Consider the following 6,891-nt stretch of genomic DNA (forward strand, 5'->3'; position numbering starts at 1 on the left):
CACTGACAAAGGCAGTTTTATCCCCAAAGTGCCTCCCTTGTGACCGTGGGCCTTGTTCCCACAGCAGTGGCTGGATCTCCAAAGCCTTGCATGGAATTCCCAGGGCTTCCTACGAGTTGCACCTACACCCTCATTAAAGCCTCCCATCAGCCCTGAAACATTTAGTGGTGAGCAGAGGAAAGCATTCCATTTGTTAGAAGAGAGGGCCACACAGAAGTCCCGGCCTGGCACATACAAACAGCTCACAGAGACCGTGCTTAGGAGAGATGTGTGGGATGGTCATTAAGGGGCAGACGGGTTAAATGTCACCCTTAGATCAGGCTCTCCAAGGGGACATGCGGGGGAAAAGTACTCTTGTCATGCAATGAGAATTCCGATAGGACACACAGAGCGCCTTGTCCCTTTGTGCCGCCGTTCTCAACATGCTCTACGTAAGTGAAGTCCTCGGTTCTCAAACTTGAGCGCTTGCAAAAGCAGAGTGCCAGGCCCGACCCCCAGAGTTTCTGATTCCGGAGGACTAGATGCAGCCTGAGAATTTGCATTTCTAGCAGAAGTTTCTACGGGCTCAAACTTGTTACATAACTTATTTTTTCCAGTGATTTCCTGGAGGCATCCCTTTTGATGCCCACAACTGGAGTGGGGACCCGACTGGCTCCTGAGAGCCAGTTTCTTATTTTAAGGACAGCCTGGCATAGAGAGGCAGCGTGATGCCATGAAAAGAGCCTGGGCTTTGGAGTTGGCTGGATCTTGTTTAGACTCCTGACGTGATACCTTGCTAGCTAGGTGACCTCTGGGAAGGAGCTGGATTTTGCTGCACCAGTAGTGGCCTATGACCCAGGGTCACCAGGCCTGGCACATAGTAGGTACTCAGTGAATCTCTGTGTAATGACCTTTTCACCTGTAAAATGAGTATGGTAATATTTACACGACGGACGGCCAGATAGTGTGAGCTGACGTTATGCCAGGCCCTTTGGAGGCACTGAGTAACGTTTGTTACCTTCCTGCCCTCCCAGCCACTTCCAGGTTATCCAAGGAAGGCAGGGGTCAACTGGGACCCCAACGAGGAACCTCGCTGGGCTCTGGGGTTCTGGGCGGCGCTGGCCTCCTGGGTGTTCTCTGCCAGCCCAGCAGATGGTGGACTTTGTTCTGAGCCGAGCTTCCCAGCGCTGGCAGCCCGGCCTTTTTGGACCAAGCGTCTTCACACAGAGAAGTCAGATGGCTCAGGTCGGGAGTCTCCAAGTGAGCCGGTGCCAGGTTGGACACATTTGCCCTGAGTCACCTGTCCAGAGCAGGTTGTGAGACCATCGTCCGGCTCACAGCATCCCAGCCATCAGCGCCTGAGATCCGATTTGAGACCAGCCTCTGAGTGAGAAAGGAGCATCCATTTCTCATTCTTTGCCGGCTCTGACCCAGGCCCGGGCCCTGACTTTCCCGGGATAAATGGTTCCGTGGTCCCGGCTGGGCAGTTGGAGAGCAAAGCCCCAGGGGCTGTGAGCAGAGAGGTAGGTGGGCCTGGGTGAGAGAAGGTCCCTCAGGCAGTGGTTCTGACCAGGTGGCAGTTAACGGACGCAGGAGGCTGGCTTCTCGGACCTGCATGGGGACGGGGCCCGGTTGCTGGAACTTGGGCATCTGTTTGGAGGCTGTGCTGGGTTAGGCAGGAGGGGAAATGGTCACTGGGGTAGGAATCGGGTGCCACCTTTGGTTGCGGGGAGGAGGGGAGGAAGCCGTTTGGGAGGTTGGCGTGGGGAGAGGGCTGTCACTTGTCCTCGCTTTGTAGCCCTGGGAGCTTCTGGTTCTAGGATTTCTGCCTGAACAGCCAAGACCTCATCCTTGGGACTGGGGATATGGAAGGTGGCGGAAGGAAGGATGAAGAGACCAGAGGAGGCCCCCCCACCGCTCACTATGCTTCCCCTCTCCCAGGTGGGCACGGTGCGTGGGCAGCTCTGCCACTGGCCTTGGGAAGACTGTCAGTCACTCCACTTGTTTTAGATGAGGGTCCACTTGCTTCAGACTAATTCCGTATGGTTTCAGTCCCACGGTTGGCACTCTTTTGGTTGATAAAGCTGCTTGCTTTCTGTTGTCAGAGGACTCAGCAGATTCCTTGCTCCCTGAGGACACAGGGCAGCATCCACTTCCTTCTCTTTTTTTTTTAATTTGAATTAATTAATTAGGCCACGAAGCTCGGCATGCGGGATCTTCCCCGACCAGGGATGGAACCCTCTCCCCCTGCAGTGGAAGTGCGGAGTCTTAACCGCTGGACCACCAAGGAAGTCCCATCCACTTCCTTCTCTTGCCAAGTGAAATCCTCCCGTTTCTGGCAGAGTCCATCAAAGCAACCGAGCGCCAAGCCTTCCTTACTTCCCCAAGCAGCCCGGGATGCTGCCCTGTGGCTTATTTCCCTTCGTCCAGGCTGCTGGGAAGGACAGGATGGCTCCATTCCTTTCCTCTCCTCTGTTCTCTTTTTTGTCCTGCAGTTAAGTGGCGGTCAACATTTATGACCACAGTTGAGGGTACCTCCTGTATTCCACGCATGACGAGGGCATGAGCTATCAGGGTGCGACAGCCCCCTCCTTGAAGCCCCGGCTATACATTTATTCACCTCCACTGATGTTTATTAATCACACTGGACACCCAATCATGTCCTGTGCACTCTTCCTGCCCCAGGCTCTGTGCTAAAATCTTTTCCTGCATCATCTCATCTAAGCCTTAACAGCAACCCTGAGTTAGGTAGTGTATCCTCGCAAACTGCGAGACGAGGTGACTCGCCCGGGGTCGCTCAGCTAGAAAGTGGCACTGAACCCCAGCCTGTCTGACTCCAAACTCTACAATCTTAACTGCTCTCCTACATGTCTCAACAAATATTTCTATTTCCAAAACACAAAGATGGTCATATATCCACAGGGTAAAAAAAAAAAAAAATCTGAGTTGGATTATAATTACCTACAACAGATGTTTTCTAGTTCTTTTTATCCATGGAAACCTGTTTAGAATTGAAATCTTTCATAAAAATTCATGTGTAAACAGTTTGGAGCAGAATTATTCAGACTGAAGGCAGGCTAGGAGTTTGAGACCTGTCCTCTTGCCAAACCCCCCACTCCCCTTTCTGGGCCCCAGCCAGGGTACCCCCGGGGTTTGGAGGTGAAGTGGGGAGGGTGCACTTTGAAATGAAAGCCACTCACTAGCAGAATAGTGTCTTCATTCCTTAAGCACGACTGCTCGGCTACCTGAATTGGCCATTTGACCCTTTCCCCCCTGCTCACACCCAGACTCCAGTGTTGCCAAGAGATCTGCTCCGATCTGAATACAGGGGGGTCTTTTAGAGCTCTGTGCCTTTGCTTGTTGTTCTGTCTGCTGGAAATGCTCACTCTTCTGTCTTTCCCTCCCACGTGGAAAACCCTCATTCAGCTTTCAAGCCTCAGCTCAGGGGCCGATTCCTTGGTGACACCATCCATAAAGTCACTTCAGATGGTGACACTTGATTCAGACCATTATTATGAAACTTCCCACACTAGGAATATTATCCATGTACTCATCTGTCTTCTCTCACTGGCTGTAAAGGACCATGTCTTCATCCTTTACCTCACGAATGCCTGGCACACGACGAATCTCAGAATATAGTTGTTGCGAAAATAAACGAACAATATCAACATAGCAACAACGCGAACTCTGACAATAGCACCTTGTATTTGCATTGTCCATTTGGGCTGGCAACCCATTTTAATATATAAGATGTTTTGGATACTAAGACACAAATCAGTGTGAATAGCAACCTACTGGTATGTGCAGGGAGAAGAATACCCCCCAAGGCAAAATAAACAAACTAAGAGCTTGGACTTTGGCTAGGAAGGCAGCCTGAAATTAGGAATTTCCTTCGAGTTCTTCTCTTGGATCCCAATTTATATAAGGACAAATCTATGTCGGTCCTGTAAGCTAGGCAAGTTATGGCAGAAGGATTAAGGGGGTCTGCACGAAAGAATGCAGAGCGGAGTGCTGAGGAAGGCTTGTGGAGGAGCAGGCTGCCTGGGTGGAAGGGCAGAGCCCACTGAGCGCTGTTATGCTTGCACGCTTGGAGATGCTGGAAGAGAGTGTGTGCCTTTTGCGGGAGCAGCTCGTAAGTCTGGCAGTGCCTTTGTGCAGTGCCCCAGATGCTGAGGACCACCCAGAGTGGGGATCTCCACTGGTCTTGCTTCTGGCTGAGACTTGGCACGTACATCTGGGCCAGAAATGTTTCTCAGGTAGACAGCTACAGCAGCTAGGACAGGGCTGCCCTACCTGGTCGACGGGAGGTGCCCCCCGCCCCCGACACCTCCCGCAAACGTGTTCTCCAAATGATCCAGAAGCTCTCCTCACTCCTGGGATGGCTGGCACTAGGGCTTCCTCCCTGCTGCTCACAGCAGCTCTCATCTGGCAAGGGAAAGCTCCAGTCAACCTGAGCCCCTTCCTCAGTCTTCCATCTGCATATGGAAGATTTGAGCAGAAAATTTCAGGGTCGATCCCACCTCTCAAATCTGGAGAAACACAGGTCTCTGAGTAAGGACGAGCAAATGCACCCAAATCAACGTATGCGTGAAAAGATTCAGAGGCTCGGAAGGGACCTAAATGAGGAACCAAAGCAAATACCCTCAAATGAAAGTACTGTAGGAAATCAGAGAAAACTTTAGAGTAGTGGTTTTCAAACATGACCCATTAGTGGACTGAAAATCAATTTAGTGGGTTGAGACCAGCTTTTTTTTTCTTTAACAGGAAAAGAATAGAGTTTATCAAAATGCATCAGGTTCTTGGCAAAATCATTTAAAAATAATGTTTATTGAAGATTAGTTGATTTATAATGTGTTCATTTCTGCTATACAGCAGTGTGACTCAGTTATTATTCTTTTTCATATTCTTTTCCATTATGGTTTATCACAGGATATAGTTCCCTGTGCTATATAGTAGGACCTTGTTGTTTACCCATCCTATATATAATAGTTTACATCTGCTAATCCCAAGCTCCCAATCCATCCCTCCCCCACCCCCTCCTCCTTGGCAACCACAAGTCTGTTCTCTATGTCTGTGAGCCTGTTTCTGTTTCGTAGATATGTTCGTTTGTGTTGTATTTTAGATTCCACACATAAGTAGTATCATATTTGTCTTTTTCCTTCTGACCTACTTCGCTTAGTACGATCATCTCTAGGTCCATCCATGTTACTGCAAATGGCACTATTTCATTCTTTTTTATGGCTAAGTAATATACCATTGCATATATGTACACATCTTCTTATCCATTCATCTGTCGATGGACATTTATGTTGTTTCCATGCCTTGGCTATAGTAAATAGTGCTGCTGTGAACATTGGGGTGCATGTATCTTTTCGAATTATACTTTTGTCTGGGTATATGTCCAGGAGTGGGATTGCTGGGTCATATGCCAACTCTATTTTTAGTTTTTTGAGGAACCTCCATACTGTTCTCCATAATGGCTGTACCAATTTAAGAAAAATCATTTTTATATCATCTTTGTCATGTTTTCACCTTATTATACCATAGTAAGTGTGTTGTTCCATAAACCTTTTGTTTTGACTCTTTGTATTTATTTTTATATTTATAGCTATTTATATACATAGACATCTTATGTGTTTATGTGGTACATACTATGGTGTAAAAGGTAAATTCTTACTGTAAGTGAATATTTACAAAGTTTCAAGAACAGTACCGTAGAAGGAACATTGGGTGGGATTTGGAATGGCAGAGATGTGTTAGGAGAGCATTTTCAGCCCCAAGTATTCTTGATCTTCTCTTTGTCCCCGTCATCCAAGGCAGGGATTCCAGACCTAAGTCAGCTATGAGGTGATCTTTCCCTTTTCCTATCCTCACCTGTCCTTAAATCGATTAGAGGGGTTTAAGCAAGGGAAAGAATTGGAAAAAGTGGGAGGCACTCTGGGCTCATGTGCCTTCCCTCTTCTCACCCTCCAAAGGTGCTCAGAGTCAATTCCAGCCACACTGCAGTGGTCCGAGCACCTGGGGCAGCTGCTGACAGAGGGAGGAGACCCATGGCCTTGACTAAGCAATGTCTGGGCACACACTTCCCCTGCACTGAGCTCTTTGTCAAAAGCAAACAGTAGGGCTTCCCTGGTGGCGCAGTGGTTGAGAGTCCGCCTGCCGATGCAGGGGACACAGGTTCGTGCCCCGGTCCGGGAAGATCCCACATGCCGCAGAGCGGCTGGGCCCGTGAGCCACGGCCGCTGAGCCTGCGTGTCCGGAGCCTGTGCTCCGCGGCGGGAGAGACCACAACGGTGAGAGGCCCGCATACCGCAAAGAAAAAAAAAAAAGCAAACATTATAAGTGTGTGTGTGTGTGTGCGTGAGTGTTGTGAGAAATAGAAAATAATATTGAAAGAGATGATACATAATCTCTTACCAAAACCGAAACTCCAACAATCGTACACACACACACACACACACACACGTGTGTGCACACACACAATGGCAGCAGTTGGACCACAAAGTCCAACAGTTCTTTTAGGCCAAAGACTCTATGATGATTTGTACCTGTTATTTTGTTTTTCTTTGAATCTCCTCTCAGTTCGCCTTAGAGATCATTGGATATCAGTTTAATGCCCCTGCAGTTCCTTCCCCAGGAAGGGATTTTTGTTGTTTATCCAGGGGTATGTCTTGAGCATCTTTCTCAATGCAGGTCTTTTAGCAAGTAGGTCATATTTTCAGTTTGTCTGTTTTAAATTTTCTTTTTTTGTCTTGATCTTTTCTCTTTTCTAGATTGTAATTAAGTGATGTATACAAATTTATTACCAATGTATGATATTGCCACTTTGCCCACAGAAGGGCACCTGGGACGGCCCTAGGTCTGGATAGGGGTGTGGTTTTTTTTTTTTTTTTTTTTTTTTTTTTTTTTTTT

The sequence above is a fragment of the Neophocaena asiaeorientalis genome, unplaced genomic scaffold, assembly GCF_003031525.2.
Source record: "Neophocaena asiaeorientalis asiaeorientalis breed wild unplaced genomic scaffold, Neophocaena_asiaeorientalis_V1.1 scaffold155, whole genome shotgun sequence".
Taxonomy (NCBI): Eukaryota; Metazoa; Chordata; class Mammalia; order Artiodactyla; family Phocoenidae; genus Neophocaena; species Neophocaena asiaeorientalis.